General features: G+C 43.4%; 1 protein-coding gene across 2 annotated transcripts in view; it reads right to left on the bottom strand.

Annotated features, from left to right (window-relative positions):
- Positions 1 to 16245: 16245 nt before the first annotated feature.
- CDK14 (cyclin dependent kinase 14) overlaps positions 16246 to 26528 on the bottom strand; it is a 1214920-nt gene continuing 1204637 nt past the window's right edge. For both annotated transcript variants that reach the window (XM_029588836.1, XM_029588837.1), the window contains exon 15: positions 16246 to 18963. The gene's annotated coding sequence lies outside the window, so the exon portion shown is untranslated. The remainder of the gene's footprint in view (positions 18964 to 26528) is intronic.

Below are 26528 nucleotides of genomic sequence, written 5' to 3'. Positions count from 1 at the left end.
CATGTGCAGGAACTTTTGCATGGGAGTTGCCTCATGAACCTCCTCAATCATTTCTAAAGCTAATTCTAGCTAAGTAACCAATTCTGCAGGGAGGTGGGCAAGTATTTAGCATGGCTAATTCATTCTGCTATCTATGGAAAACACAGTTTATGGTAAGCAATACAACTTTCCATGTTAAAAACATCAGAGAAAGAGCAACATTCAGATCCCAAGGCACATGTGATTTGTGAACTGGAGGTTTAGTGTGCCATAAGCCTTTCATGAATCTAGATACTAGCAGATGAGTTGAGATAGGGTTACTATGAACTTGAATATGGTAAGCTACTGTAACACTGAGATATACTCTTAGTGATGATGTAGTGAGGCTTGATTCAGAAACAGAATGCAAGTAGGTTAGCAAATGTCTAGAGTCACATAAGACTGGGTTTAATATTTATGTAGACATCATATGGAGAATTTCTTCCATTTAAAGCCATAGGCTCATCTAGTGGATGGATTCCTAGCAGATATAGTAATGTCTTCAATCTCTCTTGATAAGGAGAGATCTGCAGTTACTGAGTGTTCAATATCCAAGCCATCAGGTTGAGGGCTGGAAGATTCTGATGGAAAAGGATTCCTTTTTCTTGAGTTAGTAAACTTGGGACTGATCTCTCTCTCTCTCTCTCTTCTGGCCCTGAGACTGGCATCTTGGACCTGTGAGGCAGCAGCAGTATGTGAGAGTGTGGCCCAACTGACAGTGTTAGGGGAACTAGCAGGCAGATGCAGTCAGTCACTGGATGTTGCTGGATGCTGGATGTAGGCTCCATTGCTGGTATTTGAGGCATGGCAGGCAGACAGGCAGAGTAGCTACAGGACCTTCAAATTCCTTTCATTTGTCTTGCCAGTCACATGGCAAATCTGGAAACCCAAGCAAAGGCAGATTAATTTTCAGGAACACTAGCTTTTCCAACAAGTGTGGTGAGAGCCTGGAGTGATGAGTCCTTATGACTACAGAGAGATTTCACATTTTTCAAAAAGAGTTTAAAAACCTGGCTTTTCAAACAAGCTTTTAACAAAGAAAACGGAGAATAGTGAATATGAAATCCGGCAGCAGAACATCAGCATGCAGCACCTCATTGTTCAATATGTGTGTCTTATTAAAACAAAATATACATTACGATAGAATTATACATGTAATTAAGTCTGATAAGCGTGGAAAAGGACAAGACTTTACAAATAGTATTTATTATGAAACTTATTATGAAATAGTATTTATTATGAAACTTTGTTACCGGACTTTAATGGCACTTCCTAGAGATAGTACTAACCTATACAGTTTACCAAAGATGTATTTATGTGCCTCACTGTAAACCGTTGAATGATGGTATAGAAAAATTTTTTAAATAAATAAAAAAATAAATAAATCGATGATGTCCCCTGTAATTTAAAACACTTTTTCGCTGGGCACATTCATTGGTGGGCAAAGAGATATTGCTGAACCACTCTTGCTAAGTTTGGCCAGATGCTAGATTTGTGGGACCAATATGCCAGCAATCTGTCTCCTTGTCCTTGATGGTCTCTGCGAGATAACGTATCACTAAGATTTGAGATGCCGTCTCCTTTGTTTTTATCAGACCTCTGTCTTTCTTCTCAGCTACTTTCACGATCACCTGTGTAAGAAGTGAGGATGGTTTCCATTTTACAGTGGAGGAGAGAGTGCTTGGTGTCGATGAAAGGGTGCTGCTCTGACTTCCACTACTATCTGACTTGCCTAATAATGGTGTTTCCTCCTCTGCTAATCCTTCCTCTGCCTCAACCTCTGGCACTCTAGTTGATAGTCGTCCTCTATCAGCATGTTCTTCATGTGTGTCAGATCTTTGGCCTGCAGTGGAAGTTTCCCTTTCACAAGTGGATCACATAGCATGAATATGGGGGTTTCTTGTCAGAGGTCCTAGTCTCTCTGTTCCCTGCTTTTCCAAGGACTCCAGCTAGTGCAGTACCTCAGCTTTCATTTCCTCTTCCTGTTGAAAGCCTTCCAACTTTTCTAACTGAATATTTACTATGGAGATGACATATCCCAAAGTAGTACTTCTGGCATTCAGCTCCTCTATGGCTTTCTTAAAGGGTTGCAGGATTTTCACAAGCTGTCTCACGACTGACCGATCAAAATGCCCTAGGGGACAGATTTCCTTTTGCATAGACAGATCATGCAGGGGGGTGTCTGCTACTCCACTACCTTATCCAGCATCATGTAGGTAGAATTCCAGTTGGTGCCTACATCTTGAATGAGATGCTTGTGAGGCACCTTTAATTCCTCCTACTTTTCATGGAGATGCTCCCCTGCCTTCACACTTTGGTAGAAGTGCCTAGCCATTTACCTACACTTCTCTATTCAGCCATGCTTAATATTTTGGGCCTTGGTCTATGCCCTAGGCAAGGCCCTGGATTTGGGCCTAGGCTTAGGCCAAGGCGCTGGTGTTGTGCTGGGGCATAGGCTGTGACCCCTGCTTTGGGCATCAGCCTATGCCATAGGCAAGGTCCCAGTTTCAGGCCTAGGCTTAGGCCCGATGCATTTTTTTTTCAAACAAATGCATTCTTTTCAAACGAATTCATTTTGGGGCCCCCCCCCCCCCCAAATGAAATAAATTGTCCTTATTTGTCGTGTTTTTCAAATTCATTTGAAGCAAATGCACATTCCTAGCCGTCATTACTATGTTACTACGTACATATGCTACTATATGAGATTCCAAGATGCCCTGAGAAAGAAACGATTCCCTGGAATCCATGCGATAAGTATATTGGGACGTGCCAGAAGAGAGGCGCCAAAGCTAAGAAAAGAGAGAGAAACAGAGAAGAGAAGATATTTCATCTATCCAGAAGGTACTGAGAGGGCCCAAGGAGGAAGGATACCTGCCCCTAAGACGTAACCTGTTTTGGGAAATTGTGCAAGTCTTTTGGACTTTATTGCTGTGGGTGCACTATTAATTAGTGTACTGTCTTGGATATTGTATACTTGCCACCAAATTATAGTAAAGACTTTATTTTTGAACAACAGGAGTAGAGAGTGGTTCTTTAATATGCTTCGAGATTGTGTGCAGAAAAGCCCCAGAGAGGAAAATTTCCTAAGGTTCTTAAAAAAAACTGAACTTTCCCCTCCTGTGCGAGAACCGCAGGTCATGGGGTCTTGCATGATCCATAGTCCTCCCCTTGTGCCCCCCTGCCCAAGAGGTGACTGGGACAGGGGACTAGACCGGTTTTGATTTACCTGTAGCCTCATTTCCCTACTTACATGGGCCTTGAGGGCCTATCTGGGAGCTATAGGACCATCATAGGGCTCCAGGGGTTTCTAGTAACATGAATTAGCCAGACAACCCCGTTTGAATACTGAACTCTATCTATCAGTGAAGATTCATGCATCACTAGTAAGGGACAGGGATATTTAGAACCCCATTACGTACATGTAGAAGTTGAAAAAGCTCTTTTATTTCCCACTGTATCTGTGCTCTTGCCCCTAGTTTTTCCTTGTTTGCTGGTTCAAGATTTTAAAGAGTGTTTTCTGTTGTTTTGCAAATTCATTACATCTTTCCTAACTTGTGATGGCAAGCTCTCATTCATTCTTTTAGTTTTTGAAAACATTTGTCCAAGGTTTGATGATTAAAATTATTTGTGGCTATTTACTTCTACATTTGAGCAGTCTCTGAGCACTTAGAGTTGTGCCCCAGTTTACTGTTGCAAATTTTTCAAGATTCTGTGGCAAGAGTTAGCAAATTCTGTGGCAGATTTTTCAAATTTCTGTGGCAATTATGTGCCAAATTTGCATATTTGTGCATATATTTGCTTATTAATTTTTTTTTTCTTTTACTTTATAAAAATAAAGAGGCTCATATTCCATGCCACCATCTAAATTTTTGCTATATTCAGCCATTCATCCAGTTAAATTATAGCCAGATACATTTTAGCCAGATAATGACAACTGGATAAAAAGAGGTGTTCTGGGAGGGATTTAGTTATCTGGCTAACTTAGCTGATTCTGAACTGTATCAGGCTAAGGGCCTGATTCACTAAGGTATTTCTCCCATTCTGTGTCTATGAGAAAATGCCTTGATGAATTAGGCCCTAAGTTAGCTGGCTAACTTTAGACTTTCAGAGTGCTGTAAAATAGAAAAAAAAAAAGTAGCAGTAAAGAGGCCTGTGGCTCGTTTTTCTCAGATCCTCTACAAAAATCGGTTTATGGCCCTGTCAGACTGTGCACTCCCTATCTCCTAATCTCTTCTTACATGACCAAAAACAAATGGTTCGGGGTCTGCGAGTGCCCTCTCCTCTCACTAAGGATGTGCAGCCGGAAAGTATTCGTTGGATTTGGGATACATATTCGTCGTGGCCCAGATACGTTCCATTTGGTCAAGGGGGGGAAAGCCTGATCCGTAAATATGTTGAATTCGGCATTCATTCCTGCTCGATCCATTAATACGTTGAATTCGGCATTCGTTCCCTTTAAATTTATTACAACTCCCACCCTCCTGACCCCCCCAAGACTTGCCAAAAGACCCTGTGGTCCAGTAGGGGTCCTGGAGCGATCTCCTGCACTCGGGCCGTCGGTTGCCAGTATTCAAAATGGCGCCGATAGCCTTTGCCCTTACTATGTCACAGAGGCTACCGGTGCCATTGGTCGGCCCCTGTCACATGGTTGGAGCACAAGATGGTGCCGGCCATCCATTGCTCCTACCATGTGACAGGGGCCGACCAATGGCACCGGTAGCCCCTGTGACATAGTAAGGTCAAAGGCTATTAGCGCCATTTTGAATACTGGCAACCGACGGCCCGAGTGCAGGAGATCGATCCAGGACACCCGCTGGACCACCAGGGACTTTAGGAAAGTCTTGGGGGGGGGGAGGAGGTCAGGAGGGTGAGGGGTTTATTTGTTCAGGATTCATTACATTCGTGGGGGTTCGCCATAAGTTTCGTGAATCATCCCCAGGATATAGCTGGATGACTTTAGGGAATTATATTCAAAGTGATGTTTCTCCCACTGAATGTGTCCTATAATCAGCTTACTGAATACTGGCCTCAAAGTTCTTTTCTGACATTTCAGTGGTCATTTAATAAATTTGGTTCTGGGGGGGGGGAGTTGGAGGAAAGGGGTCAGTAATGGCACTGGGAAGGGAGGAGGGGGATACAGAAAAGTGGGATTAAGGAAGGTAGAGAAAAGGGCTAACTGTGGGATGGGAAGGGAGAGGGGATCTCAGAGAAGGAATCTCAGTCTGGAGCAGTAGAAGGATAAAGAAAGATTGGGGGAATCAGAGGTGAAGGAAAGAGAAAGGGAATGAGTAGAGGAGAGGTAAAGGGGATCAAGGAGTCAGGAGGAGAAAAAGAGGGGGACAGGAACTCTGGATTGGGGACAGGGATCCAGTATCAGGATGACTCACACCCTTCCCCTCTCCACAGATGCCTTCAGTCATGCCTCGCTGATCCCATTCACACCCCTCCTCTGATCTCCTCAATCATTCTTACCCCCTTTACTCACTTACTATCCTCCTCCCACCCCCCCATTGAAGCCCTTATTCATTCTTGCCCCGTCCCCCTGCACTGTTTCTGATCCCTTCACTTTTGGCCCATCCCCTTATATACTGTGCCTCCACTCAGCACTCCCGTCATTCCCCTCATTCACACCCCAATCTCTCACTCTTGTTCCATCCCCCATTAACTCTCCCTCATCCTCTTCCAATTTCCTCATTCACTCCTGCCCCAACACTCATTCCCTCGCTCTTGCCCCCCACTTACCTCTACATAAACCCATTCCCTAATCCCTTCCTGAGTAATCATACCTCCTCCCCCCCAGCACCCCCTTGCAGAGGAGCAGCAGCAGCAGCTCTGGGGCTGCTGACCTTCTTCTTCCATAGGATCTTGCCAAGTACCAGACTCTCTGATGAACAGTGGCGGGAAGAGGAGGGAGTGGGAGTGAGACAGGGGGGGGGGGGTGAGAATGAGGGAAGGGGGGTTTCAGAGGGAGGCAGTGGGAGAAAGAGGGTAAGACAGAGGGAAGGGCGTTTGAGTGGGGGCAGGGGAAGGAAGAGAAGTGAGTGGAGGAAGGGGGGTGAGTGATCGAGGGGGAGGAGGATGAGTGACAGAGGTGAATGAGCAAGGGGAAGGGGGAGTGACGGAGAAGAAGTGTAGAAGAGTGCCGTTTCTGAAAACCAAAATGAAAAAATATTTTTTTAATGTAGCCCGTTGTTACAGGCTTAACGGCTTATCACATATTGTGTCAACATTCGCTTTCTTGTTCTATGTAATGGCGAATATTCTAGTTATTAAGCATATATATTCTCGGATATCAAATTAGCCACTAAATAATCAAGTTTCTGTTTATACATTTTCTTGGCCGACATAATATTAAAAACAAGATCTAATTCAACCTGACATGATAGTAAATACAAGTTCTTATTTTACTCATAATACAGTTTAGATCATTCATTACTTATTGTTTACTCTGCTACCATTATCTCAGGTATTGGTTTTGCTGCATAATACGGTATATAAAAACTGTACAAATAAATAAATAAATAAATGGCATTTTACATTTAATCGTATTCATTTCTATAGAGCCATAGAGTAATTGTTTATAGTAGAAAGCCAATCATAGAAATTTTGACAATTAGGTAACCTAGTTTAGAGGAAGGAAATGTACAACTGTAAATCCTATATATTGTCTTATCAGTGAATCATTTGAGAGAGAGTTTTATATGGTATACCTTACATTATTTTGTAGCATTTGATAAAGAAGCTTTTCTCCACAGCTGTTGGCTTTAAACATCTAGTTCAGTGAAAAACAACAGACGGGCCTTGGTCTGTCCCAGCATAGCATTTCTTATGTTCTGTTCTTCTATATACTGTATATAAAAGGCTTGTGTTGCATAGGTCAGTCTGTCACACTGTTGTGTCTGTTTGGCCACCAGGTGATGCTCAGAACAGTAGAAGATGTGCTATGCAAAGGCAATCTGTTCTGTCTACAAAGTCCTGTCAGGCCACCACACACACACACACACACGCATTTGCACAGACATCCCTACACACGTAGAGACACATGTCCCCACACATACAGGCAGAGCTCCTATAACACACAGACACAGGCCCCCCCACTACTACAGGCATACACACAGGCTGATATAGACCAGACTAGGGATGTGCAGAGGGACACCATGGGGCGGATTTTAAGAGCCCTGCTCGCCGGTGAGCCTATTTTACATAGGCTCACCGGCGCGTGCAGACCCTGGGACTCGCGTAAGTCCCGGGGTTCTCCGAGGGGGCATGTCGGGGGCGTGTCAGGGGCGGGCCCGGTCGTCGCGGCGTTTAGGGGCATGTCGGCAGCATTTTGGGGGTGGGTCCAGGGGCGTGGTTACGGCCTGGGGCGGTCCGGGGGCATGGCCGCGCCCTCCGTACCCGCCCCCAGGTTGCGTCCCAGCGCGCTAGCGGCCCGCTGGTGCGCGGGAATTTACGCCTCCCTCTGGGAGGCGTAAATCCCCCGACAAAGGTAAGGATGGGGTTTAGACAGGGCCGGGCGGGTGGGTTAGGTAGGGGAATGGAGGGGAAGGTGAGGGGAGGGCAAAAGAAAGTTCCCTCCGAGGCCGCTCCGATTTCGGAGCGGCCTCGGAGGGAACAGAGGTAGGCTGTGCGGCTCGGCGCGCGCCAGCTATACAGAATCCATAGCCTTGCATGCGCCGATCCCGGATTTTAGCGGATATGCGCAGCTCCGCGCGTATCTACTAAAATCCAGCGTACTTTTGCTTGCGCCAGCAAAAGTAGGCCAAATCGCGCGGTTTGAAAATCTACCCCCATACGTTGCATTCGGGATACGTATTCGTCGGGGAGCAGATACGTTGCATACGTCCGTATGGCGCCCCGATACGGTTATACGTCTAATCCTATTCGTTACCTGGCTAAAATTAAAATTTACTACAACCCCCCACCCTCCTGACCCCCCAAGACTTACCAAAACTCCCTGGTGGTCCAGCGGGGGGTCCGGGACCCATCCCCTGCACTCTCACACCCTCGATACCACTTCAAAATGGTGCCGGATAGCCTTTGACCTACTATGTCACAGGGGCTACCGGTGCCATTGGTCAGCCCCTGTCACATGACCATCGGCACCATCTTGTGCTCCTACCATGTGACAGGGGCTGACCAATGGCACCGGTAGCCCCTGTGACATAGTAAGGGTAAGGCTATCGGCGCCATTTTGATTCCTGGCACCCGACGGCACGAGTGCAGATCGCTCCAGGACCCCGCTGGACCCCCAGGGACCTTTGGCCAGCTTGGGGGGGGGGGGGGCTCCTGACCACCAGGGAGTTTTGGTAAGTCTTGGAGTGGTCAGGAGGGTGGGGGGGTTGTTTAAATTGGCGGCCGAATAATTCGGCGAAAATTTGTTGTATTCGTGGGGAATCGTGATACGTTTCACTTTCCCAAGAATACAATGAATATTGGCACATCCGTTGCGGATTGCCAATACGTAGGGACCGAATGCACACCCCTAGACCAGACTACCCAAGCAATAGCATGCACTTTTTGCTAGTATTCTTGTAAATAGGCTGAGATGCTTGCCAGATAAGTAGGGACTGTCAAATTTGCAGGAACAGTGAGAAATGACTCCCAAACAGGACTTTTTCTAACTCCAACACTTTTTTGTTTAGAACTCCATTCCATTGGAATTGGATACAGTAAAAGGAAAGAGGGTGGCAAGGGCTGGCTTCCACGATAATCCATGGCAGCAAAAGAGAAGAAAATAAACACATTTTTCTTTCCCCATAGGAATAAGTTGTAGGTGATCATTTTTATTGGACCAACTTAAACACATTTCTGACCAGCTTTCAAGAGCTATACTTCCTTCATCAGGGCAATGCACAATGAGCTAAACATGGTTATTTGAAACAATGTATATAAGTACATTCCAGCCCTCTTTGCAATGATGGAAAAATAAGAGGGGTGGAAATAAGCAACCGAGTGAATTAACGAAGATTCTTCCTTAGCTCAGTGGTCGTATCTCCGTTTTGAAGCAAGTTTACTGTAAATCCTCAGCTCTTCAGTGGCAAAAACCGGCTGTGGCTCTGCAGAATATACCAGACCTTTACATATGATAACAGATGTGGGAGCCCAAACAAATCTTGGATAGAGGGTTAGGAGGAAGGTGTCAGGAAAAAACTCTGTCTTGTAACATAGCTTCCTCTTGAAGAGGAAGCTATGTTACAAGACCGAGTAAAAGGAAGGTGAATATGAGCTAGCAGGCTGAAGCAGGAAAAGGGCCCTCCTACTAGCTCAGCAGTAGAATCCCTGATTTTAAGCCACAAGGTTGTAACTTCGATTCTTATAATTACCATTTGGAAAAATAGACTGTGGCACTGCGTGGAACTTTCACATGGTGCTCGTTTTCAAAGATGTAAGGTGATGGGGTGGGATTTGTGGGGAGGAAGGAGAAGGCAAGAGGTGTGTTAGCTCACCCAGCAATCTTTTACTTTTAAACTCCTTTGAAAATATGCACCACCGTTGTAATGCAACTTCTAATTTGTTTGTATATTTCGGAAACTGGTTTTAGATCATTGCATGCATAGACTTGCAGTTCTGATTTTCTTAGGAAAATCAATGGAAAAAAACCCAAAACCGCAAGTGCATGTATGGAAAGGGAACAAAACAGGAATGAATCAACTTTTCCTCCAAAAAATAGAGCCAGATGGTGACCCTATATATGCTGGCTCTGCCTTCTGTGTACTCTAAATATCTCTTCTGGAATGTTTCAAAACATACCACATAGTGTCTGCATATCCTCTTTTATGACTGTAGAGATGCTGGAAAACCTGATCTTTGGCTGCTGTTCACTAAGGGAAAGCCCAGACCTCCAGCTGTGAAGCAAACTCGTTATGTTTAATGTTCTGCAGGATCTCACAGTTTACCATAACTACAGAAGGCAGTTTAGCACCATAAATGAGAACTAAGAATAAATATATTTGTTATCTGTAAACAGTTACCTGTAGACAACAGGATGAATTAGCCATTATGCAAGGGTGACATGAAGGGATGATGCTAACACGGGCCCAGCTTTCACAGCTCAGTAAAGACAGTGGTTCATGAGCCCCTCAGTCTCTCTAGGTAGATGGTTATTTATTAGCTAATTCATCCTGCTGCCTATGGAGAACCCTGTTTACAGGTAAGCAAACTTGCTTTCTCCATTCTCAAGTAGGCATGAATTAGTCCTTACATATGGGAGTCCTAAGCTGAAGGTTGCACTGTGAAAGCACTTACCTATGACAGCTCATCCCCAGCAGGTGGAGAGTGGACTCTAGAGTTAACAGGTTGCACAGAACTGCTTATCCAAAGTTACTATATTTTCAGGACATGCTGTCCAGACAGAAGTGGGATGTGAAGGTGTGCACAGATGATCAAGTAGCAGCTTTGCATATGTTTTCCAAAGAGGTAGCTCCTAGATAAGCCACCGAAGTTACCATGGCTCTCACTTGATGAGCCATGACAACGTCTGCAATCTGAAAACCAGTCAGTGCATAACAGTGTGTGATTCAGTCCACTAGTCAACTGGATAGAGTTCATTTGGCAACTGTGCTTCCTAATCTATTGGGATCAAAGGCACACACAGTTGAGAAGTTTGACAGTAACGGCCAAATTTTCAAAGGCCCGCCACATACATAACAGGGTTTACATGTGTGGCCGGGCCTTGCGTGTGCTGCATGCATTTTCAAACAGGCCCAGCCACATTGTACGCTGTCCTGGGGAAGCTCATGCCAGCAGGTGTGTGTAACTTGCTTCTGCTCCCAAGAAGCAGTAAGTAAAAAAATAAAAAAAATTCAGGGTAGCTAGGTAGGCATTAGGGGTCTGGGTAGAAGGAAGGTTAGGTAGGGGGGTAGGGAAGTTCCCTCCCAGTCCGCTCCTTAATTGGAGCGGACTGGAAGGGAACTGGGGGAGGCCCGATTGCATTGCTACACGTATTCATGCAAAATTCGGCTCCCCAGTGTGCGCTGCCTGTATAGGCACGCGCAGATTTTAAAATCTGGTGTGCAGGTTATAAAATCAGCGAGTCCATGTGCACATGCCAGGAACCACACCCACATGGACAGCCGTGTGCTGTTTTGAAAATCTACCCCAAAGGTTGCATCCTCTTTAGGTAATATTCTAGGGCTTTCTTACAGTCCAAGAATAGTAAGCTCATGCATGAAGTGTTGGAAAGACTGTAGGTAGCACAATAGGTTGATTAATATGGAACACAGATGCCACTTTTGGAAGGAACCTGGGGTGGGTTTGTAGAACCACACAATTGTGAAAAGAATTGCAGGTATAGTCAATATGAAACCAGAGTCTGTAGTTCACTTACTACCTGTGCCAAAGTGATGACCATGAGAAACAATACTTTCTAGGTGAGAAAAAACTCAAGTGAACCAACTAGAGAGATCTGAAGGGAGGCTTCATGAGATGAGGGCTCCAGAACTTAATGTAGTACTCTACATGAGGCTTCACCAAGGATCTGAACAGTAGTATTATCACTTCCTTTTTCCTGCTGGGTTGCACAGAGAGAGGCATAACCAGCAGAAAAAAATGAGGTGATAATACCACTGTACAGAACCTTGGTGAGACCTGATCAAGAGTATTGCATTCAGTTCAGGAAACCTCATCTCAAAAAAGATAAGGAAAGAATGGATACAATCCAAAGAAAGGCGACTAAAATGGTGTGGGGACTGTGTGGAAAGCCATATGAGATGAGAATGAAGGACCTTAATATGTATATTCTGGAAGATAGTAGAAACGGGAGATATTACTCAGACCTTTGAATACCTGAAAGGAATTAATGATGTGCAAAAATCAAATCTTTTCTGATGGAAAGGAAGCTGTAAACCTAGATGTCATAATATGAAACTTCAAGGGGGAAGATACAGGAACAATGTCAGGAAATATTTCTTCACAGAAAATGCCTTCATAGAAGAGGTGAAGATGAGAACAGTAATGGAATAACCTGTTATACTATAGTTTACATTAGGGCTTGGAGGTGGTCTGCACAGAGCGACAGTTACTACTACCTTTAACGGAAGACTTGAGGATAGCTTGCACAGAGCAGCAGTTGCTACTGGCCTTAAAAAAAAACTCTTGGGGGAGGGTCTGCATGGAACAGCAGTTTCTAGTGCCCTTAACTGAAAGCTTGGGGGGGGGGGGGGGGGGGTTATGCATGGAGTAGCAGTTGCAACTACCCTTAACAGAAGGCTTTGGGATGGCCTGCAAAGACTGGCAGTTGATACTACCTTAAAACTAAACTAAAAAATAAAAAAAAGATAAATAAAAAGCTGGGCAGATTGGATGGACCATTTTGGTCTTTATCTGTCATCGTTCACTATGCTACTATGTTGCATTGATGGCCCAAGGCACTAGAGGTATACTGACTGGAGTTTTAGGATGCCGAAGACCTTTCATGAACTTGATTACCAAAGGATGGAGAGAAATCGGAACTCCTTTCACTTGCTGGTAATATCCTGCAATGGCACTGAGATGACCTGATGAGATGCTAAGACCTGAGGACAAGAAGAATAGATACTGAAGCAAGTTCCTCAAGCCAAAGGAGAAGGGATCCAGATGTCTTGCCCCATACCAAGACTGTTCCACTTGATGTCTTGCCCCATACCATACTGTTCCACTTGAAACTAAAGGATATTCTAGTTGAAGGCTCCATCTCATGCAGAAGGTGTAAGGAGACTACTGCATTCTCAACATCTATTCCATGAGGGCCAGTGGTGGGAGATTCAGATGGCAGTGTCTGCTGTCCTCTTGATTGATGAGGGTCGTAGACATTCACAATGGAACCAGAGACTGATTCGACAGACAGATAATATATGGATACCATACTTGTCAAGGCCAAGCTAGTGCTGTAAGGATTATCCTTGCCTTGTCCAAAGGGACCTGCTAGAAGTCCTGGCAATTAGAAGAATCAGTAGTTAGGCACAGAGTGGACCAATGTTCCAGTTTAGCAGAAAAGCATTGGGATCAGATCTCTAGCTATTCAGATATATGAAGCAGAATTTCTCAATCCTCTGTAAGAACATAAGAAATTTCCATACTGGGTCAGACCAAGGGTCCATCAAGCCCAGCATCCTGTTTTCAACAGTGGCCAATCAAGGCTACAAGTACCTGGCAAGTACATCCCATGCTACTGATGCTAGTAATAGCAGTGGCTATTTTCTAAGTCAACTTTAGTTCTCCCTGTTTCAGTTGCAGTTTATGATGTCTACTTCCCCTTGCCTGTTCCATGTCAAACGCATTACATGCGTTACACTGTAAACTGAAGTGATATCTTTGATTAATGTCGGTATATAAAAACCATCAAATAAATAAATACATAGCAGGTAATGAACTTGTCCTCCAAGAACTTATCCAAACCATTTTAAACCCAGTTACACTAACTGCAATAACCACATCCCCTGGCAACAAATTCCAGAATTTAATTGTTCACTGAGTGAAAAATAATTTTCTCCAATTAGTTTTAAATGTCCTACATGCTAACTTCATGGAGTGCCCCCTAGGCCTTCTATTATCCAAAAGAGTAAATAACAGATTCACATTTACCCGTTCTAGACCTCTCATGATTTTAAAGACCTTTATCATATCCCCCCTCAGCCATCTCTTCTCCAAGCTGAACAGTCCTAACCTCTTTTGTTTTTCCTTATAGGGGAGCTGTTCCATCCCCTTTATCATTTTGGTTGCCCTTCTCTGTACCTTCTCCATCACAACTATATCTTTCTTGAGATACGATGACCAGAATTGTTCACAGTATTCAAGGTGAGGCCTCACCATGGAGCAATACAGAGGCATTATGACATTTTCCATTTTATTCACCATTTCCTTCCTAATAATTCCTAACATTGTTTACTGTTTTGACTGCCGCAGCACACTGAGCCAACGATTTCAAAGTATTTTCCACTAAGACGCCTAGATCTCTTTCCTGGGTGGTAGCTCCTAATATGGAACCTAACATCATGTAACTACAGCATGGGTTATTTTTCCCTTTATGCAACACCTTGCACTTTTCCACATTAAATTTCATCTGCCATTTGGAAGCCCAATTTTCCAGTCTCACAAGGTCCTCCTTCAATTTATCACAAACTGCTTGTGATTTAACTACTCTGAATAATTTTGTATCATCTGCAAATTTGATTACCACACTTGTCGTATTCCTTTCCAGATCATTTATATATATATATTGAATAGCACTGGTCCTAGTACAGATCCCTGAGGCACTCCACTGTGTACCCTTTTCCACTGAGAAAATTGTCCATTTAATCCTACTCTCTGTTTTCCTTTTAGCCAGTTTGTAATCCACGAAAGGACATCGCCACCTATCCCATGACTTTTTACTTTTCTTGTTGGCTTCCGAGGTGAACAGGCAAATTACCAGTATTCCCCATTAACTGAACAAGTTGTCTGCTGTTTTATGGTTCAAGTTCCACTTGTGCAGTAGCCTCCCTCTGCTGTGGCAGTCTGCCTATGTACTCTGGCTTCCTGGGAGGGAGGCTACCTAGAGATAGGTGCTGTGATGTCCTGCCTATGACAAGATGGCTTTCTGACAAAGAGCATAAGAGCCTGTACCTTTTTTCTTTGTTTATGCAGAACATGGCCACTTAATTGTCTGCATGGATTACAATTCTCTTTGCTGAGAGGAGGTGAGAGAAAACCTTCACAGCACATAGCATGGCTTGAAGAAGCAGGTGGCTGATTTGCAGATTACACTCTCTGCTGGGGAGACCAGAACCCTTGGTGGGGGAGGAGGAGTCTTCCCATGCTTGTGAGATGGAGGGGGGAACTACTCACCTCAATTTATTGTGCTGGGAGCCCGACAGTGCTTCACTCTTTGAGAAGAGAGTGGTTCCGCTGGTCAGCCTTGCACCACGTCTTGGGGCTCTCACCCACCAGTAGCTTCTTTAAGGCCTCCATCATCCAGGCACAGCACTGCTGTACTCTGGGGAACATTCAACCACAGCTGAAGCAGTTGTGGTCCAGGCTCAAACTGCCATAGCAGATGGAGTGCTCATCCATAATAGACATCCTGTGTCCACAGATGAAGGCTTTGAAGTTGCTTACTGCAGCCTTCTTGGGATGGGGCCTTCTCTGTGCTCTTCGACATCTTAGTTTTTAAACTCAAGCTTCTTTTTTTTTTTTATTAAAGTTCTATTTGATGGGTTGCTGTGGCAGCGGCAAAAATCTTTTTTTTAGCAATGAAACAGACAGGAGCACAAGGCCCCAAAAAGTATAAAGAATCTTAAGAGAAAGACTGAGCTATGCCCATCCGATAGTTTAGACAAACAAAGACCGAGAAGCTCACGAGGCAGCGTGCATGCAAGGGAACTCCCGTGCACGTTCAGCTCTGAGAGCTGGGTCCATTTCGCTGCCATCAGATGGCGTCACCCACATGTAATAGCTGATTCTTTTCTGTTTGTCAATGGATAAATCTCACAACAGAACTATTGTTCAAAACATAGAAACAAATGAGAAAGGACATTGAGACTAAGTGCTTGAGTCATCAAGATTTCCCCCCTGCTCCCACCCTGCATTTTGCGTTTGTAGGAACCTTCCTCCTCTCCATCAATGAATCAACTAGCAAACTGTGCATAAAGTAACGCTTCTGTGATGTGCAAGGTATTCAGGTTGTTACTTCATGAGCATGGCTCACAGCTGAGATAGGCTATGTAATGCGTTCTTACAGGCTCCCACACCCAGACCCTGAAAGAGACAAGCACAAAAATGACAACAAACAGATCAAGAGGCTTGAAGCATAGATTTCTCTGATATTTTTCAACAGATCACTTTAATCAAAACCTACATAATGCTTTCTGAACATTTTCATTCTTAAAATAGAAAACAAGCATGATTTTCAGGTTGATATTGGTTAACTGACATGCAAAGAAATCAGTTGTTTATAATGGATATTAGCCCTCTGCAACATGTATCAATGAAATATACTGTACAGAGATTCTACTTCATTTTATTCAATATCAAGAAAATGTTTATGGATGATACACCATACCAGGGTTTAACAGCTTTGATCGTACAGTTAGATTACAAGTGATAACAAATGACGCAATATATATCCTATGGTACTACATACTACACCATCATGTTGAAGTCTTATTATTTTTACATTATGTTACCACAGATTTTCCGTACCAAATCCCATTTTTATAAAGAACACATCTCAGTGCATTATACAAAAAGCACATCTCAAGCCTGTGTATGAAGATTGTGTATGTAACAGAAGAAAAATACGTATTTGGGATTTCCAAGTGCATCAGCTTTTTTTTTTTTTTTAATGGATGATGTGGCAATTGTAATGCAGAAAACTATACACCTAGCTCTACCTAAATGCCAGCAAGAGAGATTGGTATGTCCCATGATGCAATATATTTCAGTTTATTTATATGGGGTAATCAGTATTCTGCCCCAGTATATACAGCCTGATCCTCAGTCTATATAATAAAGATTATAAAACCAATAATATTCACAGATGAGTATTTTGTCTGGAATAACATACACCATTGACTGCTTGTGTACAAAACAGTACAAGTATCTTCAGGCATTGCATTACGAAGCACACATACCTTTGTATGTGGGTGTCCTGGTAAGCAATCTCTGCAGACAATGTTCTTCTTATTAAACAATCAGCAGCAATAATATGAAGCAATGTGATAATTCAGAACTATCACAGTGCTAGGGGTTGCACCCATGCCAACTAACTGCATTTAAGCTGTTCCTTCATACAAAAATAAACTCATGTTTCTTCAGTGGAACAATGGAAACAGTCTGTAATGAGTCCATGCCTATTACATGGAGGAGATAGGCTGGGGATGGGAAGAGAAGACTTCAACCAACACCAAGCATGTATGATTTATGGGATGTCGAAGTGCTAGGTTTCTATCCCCTTGAAAGACAGTTTTGGGAGTTGCTCTGTAAACCAAACAAACATAATTGCTCATCTCCTTTCTTAAGCTGTAAAAGGGAAAAGATACCTGCCTCAGAAATTGTCCTGCTCCTAACTGAAATGTTCCTGGTTTCTCAACAATTTGTTCTGCTGTTTGCAACTACAGCCTATTCAGCAGCCAACTCTAAATCTGCCCTGCATATGATTTAAGTAGCAAAGTAAATAATGTATAAAAGATGCTGCTGTGAGAAAGGGAAAGGGAAAGGAGATTCAGAGGTAAATCATGTATCAGTTATAGCTCATACTTTGCATAAAGAAACAAAAGACAAAACTTTGTTCCTCTGAAAGAAAGAAGTGTTACTGAATAAAAGACAGGACCGTGATTGACTCAAAATAAATGTTTTGCACAAGATCTTAAACTATGACTGCGTCCAATGAGACCTAACAACACATGCACAGCTACCGACCTAGGCTCAGAGTTCAAATGATTTACAGCAGAGACAGCAAAGCTTTTTTAGGAGGAGAAATCTAGTTCTGAAAATCATGGAGGGGGTTTTTTTTTGGTCTTGTTTGGTACTTTTTCCCATTTCCAGCTAGATACATGGCAGGAGTTGAAGCAAAGGACTGCAGTTCTAAGCATCAACTCCTGGGGGAAGAAAAATAGTAAATGTAAAACCAATTTGTAAAAAAAAATAATACAGTTAATAAAAAAAAACCAAAAAACTCCAGAGCACAACAGAGGCATTTAGGCTTTATATTTTGAAACATAAAACAGCCTAGCTATCCCCCTTGGCTCCAAGGCCATTTATTTCCCAACTGCAGGAGTCTGCATCACCCAAGTCTTTCTGTACCCGATAATTAATTGACGAATATCTAGGGGAGGCATATGAGCCTTCTGTTCCAGCATTTGTTTTTCTAACAAAGAGAACGGTGTTCTCTCTTTTCATACTTAAGTTACTTCATTATTTTTAAAATGCACATTTGAATGATTCACTCGAGGAAGCAAAAGCAGAGACACAGCATGCATAGCGGAGTTCTCTAATCAGATTGGAATGTCTAAGAAACAGAACTTGAAAGGTGCTTTGGCGTGGCACTGCAAACTTTTCCTGTATAGCACTGGATGTTTTTATTTTTTTTTGCATTCTGATTTGCAGTACGCAAACCAGCAACGCTTTCATCTTAACGGGCAATTGTAGTCTCTGCAGCCCCAGAGGCTGACTGAAATTTAAATGACATGATAAAGTTTCTTTCTAAAAAGCTACCACAGCTGAACATTCTGAAGAACTTCGTGGTAATGTAGGCAAGACCCTTTTCCATGTAAATTGGTATTGCATTCTATCCCTAAAAAAAATGAAATGTTGTAAAATATAAACATGTGTGTCACTGAATGTGCTGGGATGTCTTATAATTTTTTTTAATCACTCCGGGCTTTGCTTAAAAATATGATGCAATGCAAGCATAATCTACCCCTACCATCTCCAGAAGCAAACATGCATTTTATTCCCTGACAAAAACATAGGTGAACGTGCTCCAGCAGTAAATGGATGTTTGTGGCAAAGCATAGATTGGCTTGGACTTGAAATCACTTACTGGTTGCAAAACTATGCACCTCTTGCAAAGAAAACCCACATTCTTGTTATGCCATCATGTGGCTTTTGAAAGCAGATGTTGACCGGAGAAGTGTGAACATCAAGTGGTTTCAAAATATTGAGGATGAAGACCGTGGTGCAGTAAAAAAATAAAATAAATCAAAATTAAAAAAGAAAGAAAAAAACACAAAAAACTGGAAACATCTCATGCCATGTATTAATAAGCAAAGCTTAATCATCACATAGCTGACAAATTGCAAGGTATCTAATGTGTACAAGGCTTTTTAATACATTGTAGGGAGAAACAGGGTCTTGCCAACTTCGGTTTCCTTTTTTGGACGAAATCCACCATAAGGAGAGAAGGATGCAGATTCAGGATCCTCCCCTCAGCTCATTGGCATCTTCATTGTTTCTTGTTTCTTTGTCAGACTGATGATAATTTTAATCCTACAAGGAACATAGAAACATATAGTAAACATTTATAACCTGAGTCATTTTATACCATGCTGTGAGCTTGTTCTGTAAAGCACCAATAAATCCATGGCTGGACTTAAACAAATAGTGTCTCATCCCCTTAAACAATTCTTTTCAGTTTTCTTTGCAATTTATTATGTTATGTGGCTCATACAAAGAAAAGAGAGAAAGTGGAGAAAATGAGAGGGAACATAACAGGTAATGAGAATGAGGACCTGGATGTAAAAAATAGCAGCTTGCTGATAAGTAGCAGAAGTCAGGATGAGAAATTTATGTTGAATATCAAAATTAATAGGACACCAACACAGAGATGAAAGGCGGGTAAAGCATGAGCTAAGTGAGATGCAGATAAGAGAAGACAGATGGAGAGTTCAGAAGGAGTTGGAAAGAAAGATAAGAGCAAGGAAGACTGGTCAAAAGACAGCTAAAATCTTTCCGTGTGGGACAAGAGCAGAGAATGAATGAGTCTGAGTTATCGGAGGGTGAGAAAAGAGCAGCTATCATGAAAGTTCAGGAGGTGATAGCAACAAGACCTAGCATTCCGAAAAAACGAGCGGAGAAAGAACTAACAGTCAAAGGCAATGCCAAAACATTTCAGGCATTGGGGAGAAAAATAGTATCAGAAGAAACAAGTGAGGTACAGGGGAAAAGAATAATAATATTAAACCGTGGAGAATTAAAAGGGGAAAAGCAGAGGAGTCCAGTTGAGGAACAATTAATTATAAGGTGAAGATGTAACATCCAACCAAAGATAAGAGAGGAGATCTGACAGTGACTAGAAGCAATAAGAGAGGGAAATTAAGAAGGAGCTGTATAAAAGTGACTTGAGGATGGCATGAAAATGAAATAAAGAAATTAACAGACCTAAAGAATGAAGGCAGAAAGAAAAACCGAAAACCAAACCTTGAGGGACCCTGCCTGAGAAAGAATGAGGAAAGGAGAGAAGAATAAAAGGAATGAGAACAATAATGGGATCACAGGTGTCATTATGGGGGGACCAGAGGAGGAGTGGTATCCCATCTCTGAAAAACACATTCCCCACTCTCTCCTCACACCTGCTGTAACATGGCTGACCCTCGCTGGTGGTGTGCTTAAGAATAGTTGGTTCTGGGCTGACAGCAGGACTGAAGTGACAGGTAGTGAGGAGGAATATTTTTCATTATGTTGCTGCTGCTGCTGCTGTTTCTCCAACCTCCCATGGCTTACCTAAGAGTATTTTCCTTGGGGGGCCATGTTAAGGCAGGTGTGAAAGATGGGGCTGCACAAGGCCCCATGGCTGGACAGCCCCCATGGCGGCCATATCACATAGGCTTAAATATAGTCGTGTAGTGTGGGGCTGGCAGCAGGAGGAGGGATCTGATTCACGCATGCAGGCCTCAACTCTTTCCTACACCAATTCTCTCCCAAACCAGGGGAAGCTACTGGGGGCCATTCACTGTGGCGCATATTGTCAATGAGACCTATGAGGAGCCCCACGTTTCATTAACCCTCCAGAAATTAATCCAGCCTTGAGAGGACTCTGGTTGTTCTGGGTAAAGTGAGCCAATAAGCCATGGGAGAGAGCAGAAGCAGCAAAAACATCCTCCTGCAGCTGCTTTAGTTCTGCAACTCCCTGGCACTGGCCATTCCTAAACATATCGCTGGTGATGGAAGAGTAAGCAGAAGAGAGAATGAAAAGGAACAGGAGCAGGGCAGAAGAACAGAGAAGGAGCAATAGAGGGATAGCAAGGTGTGGAAAGAGTGAGGGCAGAGGAAGAAGGGAAGGGGAAAAAGGAGAGAGGAGGAAAGGAAATGGGAGAATAGAGGGGAACAACAAAAGGTAGGGGAGAGAGAAGGAGAGAGAAGAAAGGAGAGGAGATGGGAACACATCAAAGGGGGAAGCAACAGAAGGAAGAAGGAAAGTGAACAGGGACGGAGCAGAAGAAAGCAAAGGAAGGGGAACAAGGAAGAAGAAGAGAAAAAAAGGAGAGAAGAGTAGTAGAGTGGAGGAAAGCAGAGGGGGAAGCAATAGAGAAAGAGAGGGGAGAGAAAGGAGGGATGTGTGGAGCAGCAAGTGTAAAAGGAAGCAAGCAGGGAAGGGACAAAGAAAACAAACAAATGAAGTGGGGAAAGAGAGAAAGGGGAGGTGGACAGAGCAAATCAGGAAGGGAATGAAAGGGTAAGTGAGGAGTGAGTGAAAAGGAAAGGAAGGAATCAGAGAGCAGGTCCGTAAGGGAAGGGGAGGAAGCAGATGGCCCAGACAACCCATGCAGGAAAGAGGAAACCCCGTTGCTGGCTCTGAAGAGATGACGGAGGGGACCATCAACTGAAATTTTGTCTTGTGTTCTAAAACCCTTGCTATGGCAATGGCTCTGAAAGGTGCACACCAGCGCCCCATACTAGGAAGGCAGGGAGTGTGATACATGGAAAGGCTATTTCACCTGGCGCCCCCCCGACTTCTGTCAACAGATACCACTGGATAGGACTGACACTAGGCCAGAAGAGAGCTAGTCCTAGAGATTTAGAGCTAGGAGAACAGCATCAGCAGCAGTGTTAAAGCAAAAGGGGCAGATGCAAGAACAAGTGCTCGTGCTCGATTTGAGTGCCTGTTTTCTTAATACGTGCACAGCCACATCCCCTGGACACCCCCAATATAGTAGTTAAATGAGGGGCTGCATAAAAAACGGCCCGGCTAGGGAAGAATTTTGTGTCCCTAGTGCTCAAATGCATTGGGCACTCAATACTAGCTTCCATTTTCATCCTGCTTGCTTCTGGCCGATTTTGCTGAGCTTGCTGGATACCCATAGCTAAGCGCCCCTTACTATTGTGTGCACACATTGTGCATCCAGAATTTTTTTTTTTTTAAATGAAGCCCATATACCAGGGGTCGGGAACCCATGGCTCGCGAGCCAGATATGGCTCTTTTGAGGGCTGCATCTGGCTCGCAGACACGTGTCGCCATACTTCGCGGTTCCCCGCTGACCCAGCTGCTCCCCGGTCCTCCGTCGCCCGGGCTTAAAATGCTGTCAGCCCGGGCGGAACGCGGCAGGACAGCTGGAGTCAGCGGCACCGGCGTGCTCTCTTCTCCTCCCCCCCCCCCCCCCCCGCGGCCCGGAAGAGGAAGTGGAGAGCATCGGGTGCCTGCGCGGGAAGAAGAGACCACACTAGCGTGGTCTCTTCTTCCGCGCAGGCACCCGATGCTCACCACTTCCTCTTCCGGGCCGCGGGGGGGAGGAGAAGAGAGCACGCCGACTGGAGTCATCCGGGTGCCTGCGCGGGAGTCATCGGGTGTCAGCCGGGTGCCAGCGCTGGAGTCATCAAGAAGAGAGCACCGGCGTGCTCTCTTCTTCCCGCGGCCCGGAAGAGGAAGTGGAGAGCATCGGGTGCCTGCGCGGGAAGAAGACTGCAGCGCGGCTCAGAGGAAAATGAAAATCTTCAACCGCGGCCGATGGGACTCCGCCTTCGCCTCCCCGAGGGCTGAAAATGAAGGAGGTTAGCGTTGGGAGGTGGCTGCTGCTGCCGCGAGTTCCCGGGGGGGGGGGGGGGAGAGAGAGAGGGAATGAGCGAGCAAGCATGTGTGTTTGAGATCCTGTGTGTGTGAGTGAGAGATTGCATGTATGTGAATGATTGAGAGCCTGTATATGTGAAAGAGAGTATGTCTGTGATTGAGATCCTGCCTGTGAGAGAGAGAGCATGAATGTAAGTTTACCATTGGGAACCTGTATGTGTAAGTTTGTAATTGAAAACCTGTTTGTTTGAAAGAGTATGTGTGTATGATTGAGATCCTTTGTGTGTGAGAGAGATCATGTGTATGTATGATTAAGAGCCTGTGTGTATAAGTAAGAGAGAGATCATGTGTGTCTGTGTCTGATTGACAGCTGGTTTAGGTGATGGAGCATGTGAGTATGTGATTGAGAGCCTGTGTTTAAATGAGAGAGAGAGACCATGTGTGTCTGTGTGTGATTGAGAGCTGATTTAGGTGAGGGAGCATGTGAGTATGTGATTGAGAGCCTGTGTGTAAATGAGAGAAAGAGAGGACATGTTTGTAAGCATGTGAATGAGAGTCTGTGTGTGAGAGAAAAAGACAGCATGTATTTATGTGATTGAAAGCCTGTGTGTGTGTAAGCGTGAAAAGATAGACAGCATGTGTGTAAATGTGTAATTAAGAGCCTATATAAGTGAGAGAGAAAAAACATTTGTATATGTGAGTGACTGAGAGCATGTGTGTATAGGTGTGTCATTGAGAGCCAGTGTGAGAGAGAGCGCTGGTATGTGACAGAGAGGAGAAAGTTCCAAGCAAACCACCCCACCTCCTGCTAATTCAGAACAATCTCAGGACACCTGGATATCAAACGTTCCCAGGTATGCAGAGCAAAAAAATTTTTGTATCCTTATTATTTTTCATTACTGGATCTTTGTGTCTGCTATTTTGAAATATTTTGTTGGTATCTGGAAATGTTTTATGAGTTTTTAATTATTGGATATTCCACTCATCAGCTGTTTCGAAATATGTTCTTTTTGTTAGTACAGTTTTACTGCTGATGATTTTATATTTCTTGATTTGTTTTATAAGGATGTGTGATGTTTCTTTTTTCCTTTGTTACACTGCATACAGAGACTCTGGCTTGTTGCAGTTTCCAATTCAGTTTTTGTCTGCATGCTTCTTGTTATGCGTTTTGGTCTCTTTATTCTATGTTAGGTGAGGGACAGCACGTGATTCAGGTGAGGTTTTCTGCTGGCGTGTAGTTTCTGTGTAGGACTCTATAGCAGCCTGACTTGGTCCGTTTTCCTAATAGGAGATGTATTGGTGTCTTAAGGCCTGGTGTAATATTTTCAGAGACTTATTGTACTTTAAAAGTGTGATCTTACATAAAATGCACACATTTACTTGTATTTAGTTTTAAAACATATTGTATGGCTCTCATGGAATTACATTTTAAAATATGTGGCGTTTATGGCTCTCTCAGCCAAAAAGGTTCCTGACCCCTGCCATATACCATTATTTTTAAACATGGAAAGCAGTAAATTTTAGTGTCACAACAATACTAACTAGAAGGAACATAGAGGATTAATTTCTCAGGAGCCCTTGACTCCCGAATTGACTTGCCACTACCTCTAGGGCTGGAGTTAAATTTTCCATTTTAAAAAGGGTGTATTGGGTGCCCAGCGATTTTTTGCATTAGGTAATAGCTAATAGCCTCGTCTACATGGAATTTACATGTGATGGCCGCTGTTGGCTACACATTTGTTTGGGTGAGCATTTTGGATGTGCTAATCTCCTTATTGCCATCAGGTACGAGTCTAGTACGTCCAAAATGCAGGTAAACCTGTGTGCTAGGCTGGGCATACTTTATTGCATTTGGCCCCAAAGAGAGGTTACTGAGATGACAACAGAGTCAAGAGACGGAAAAACAAGCATTGATCAAGGAGTCTGGAACAGAGAGAAGGTTGATTTTAGTCCTGCCTACAAAGATCAAGATGATTACGAAGAGAAAAAAAATGAATAAAGCTAGAAATGGGAAATGTCTCTCAAAAACTTTCTTGGAAAAAAGCTGGAAGTAGCCCGGGCCTAGGGCTCAAAAGATATTTTGTCTGTTTTGGCTCATTATGCGCTTCATAATTGTGCCTCCAACTGAAGGAAGAAAGAAGTGAAAAACACAGCAATGCATGCCTATCTTTGAAACATACAACATTTATAGCAGGATTAGGTAATTCCGGTCCCTGAGTGCTGCACACTGGCTGGATTTTCAGGATATCCATAAGGAATATGCAGGACTAAATGTATATGCCTTGCTTCCACCACATGCAAATTCACTGTGGATATCCTGAAATCCCAACAGACTTGTGGCACTCAAGGACTGGTTTTGCTTATCCCGATCTTCAATATAGCAAAAATTACAAGTCAGCAATCCATTCGACATTTGGACCTTATTCAGGAAACCATATTAGTTGCTTAAAAGACAAAGGATTTTCAAGGTCTGAATTAGTTGCTCTGATTGGCTGATTCAGGGGTTAAGTACCCTGAAGTCTGTTTACACATTCAGGGATCTTTTGCTGATGGAGCCTGAAATTGTCAAATGGGGAACTGTTAACATTAAGACAATTTTTGCTTCACACTTTGCACATTTCACTTAGCAAAAAAAAAAAAAAAAAAAAAGCATTAATATTCAATTTTATAAGATACAATTTGCATTTCTCTAGTTACACCTCTAGCAATTACAAGATCCTTGCTTTTCTGTTTCATTTTGCTTTTTTTATGATAACATTTTGAAGCACAGTAAAGCACTGACAATGTCAACTATAAATATGGAAAGAAAGTCAAAAGGCCTGTGCCTAATGTCACAAGTCTTTCATCTAATATGGTAGACTGTTTACTTAAATGAGATAGGGCCAGATGTACTAAGAGACAAGTGCTTGTGATTATGGGAAAAATGCTTAGTTCATCTAACTTAGGCCTGCATTTTTAGAAGGTTGGACTGCTCTTGGGCTGGATATATTTTTTTTAAGTTCAAATCTGTTTATTGAATATCAAAGATAAATACAACAAAAGAATAACAGAAAACATAAATAGTTTGAAAGAAAGCAATATGCAAAAATCATTTCCAGAATCAAATCTTAAAAAGATACAAACTAAACAAAAAAAAGTGTATGAGGAAGTAGCATGATACAACAGAGAAAAAAAATCACAATCAAGTGCTGCTGGATTGATGGCAGTGAAGAGTTCAAAATATGCATCCAAAGGTTTCCACATCACTGTCCAGGTAGACAAATGATGGAATTTTACTGTCACAGCTTGCTCATATTTGGAATACATACAAATGGAGTTCCACCAGCAGTGCTCATTAAGTAATCTGGTGTTCTTCCAGAACAATAATATCAGTTTTAAAGTAACTGATAACAAAAAATCTAAGGGGCCAATGCAATACAGTGCGCTCAGCCGAGCACACTGTATAACCCACACTCCAACGCGGGTTAAACAGGCGCTAATCCACCCCCAAATGCAATAGGGGGATTAGCGCCTATTTAACCCACGTCAGATGCGGAATGAATGCAATAGCGCTCATCACATGCAAATGCATATGAATGAAGCTATTACTCATTCACTCCGCATGCAAAAAAAAAAGTGTGCATCTCAAGACGCACAATTTGCGCTCAGATATTAATGTCTGCCTGGGCCGTCTGCCAGTAATGAAAACGGACGCCGAGTTTATCGGCGACCATTTTCATTACTGGCAGATGGCTGGTTATGAAAACCGACACAGAGTTTAGCTGCGTCGGTCTTCATAACCGGCAGCCGCGGCGGGGGTCGCGTTAGCAAGGAGGCGCTAAGGTCACGCAAGTGACCCTAGCGCCTCCTTGCTAGCGCGGCCCCCTAATTTGGTGTTAGCATGGCGTCCCCCCCCCCCCTTGAGTTTCCTATGGGGAATAGAGAGATGTGAGGGAAAAGCCGCAGCTCTTAGTATCACTATACTGAATGATATTGGACATTGTAGATCCAATATTTGAGTATGATATACCATACTTTAATCCAAATTTGATGGAATACAGGACAAAAAATC

Source organism: Rhinatrema bivittatum, chromosome 2 (genome assembly GCF_901001135.1).
Source record: "Rhinatrema bivittatum chromosome 2, aRhiBiv1.1, whole genome shotgun sequence".
NCBI lineage: Eukaryota > Metazoa > Chordata > Amphibia > Gymnophiona > Rhinatrematidae > Rhinatrema > Rhinatrema bivittatum.
This window is presented reverse-complemented; position numbering and strand designations above follow the sequence as displayed.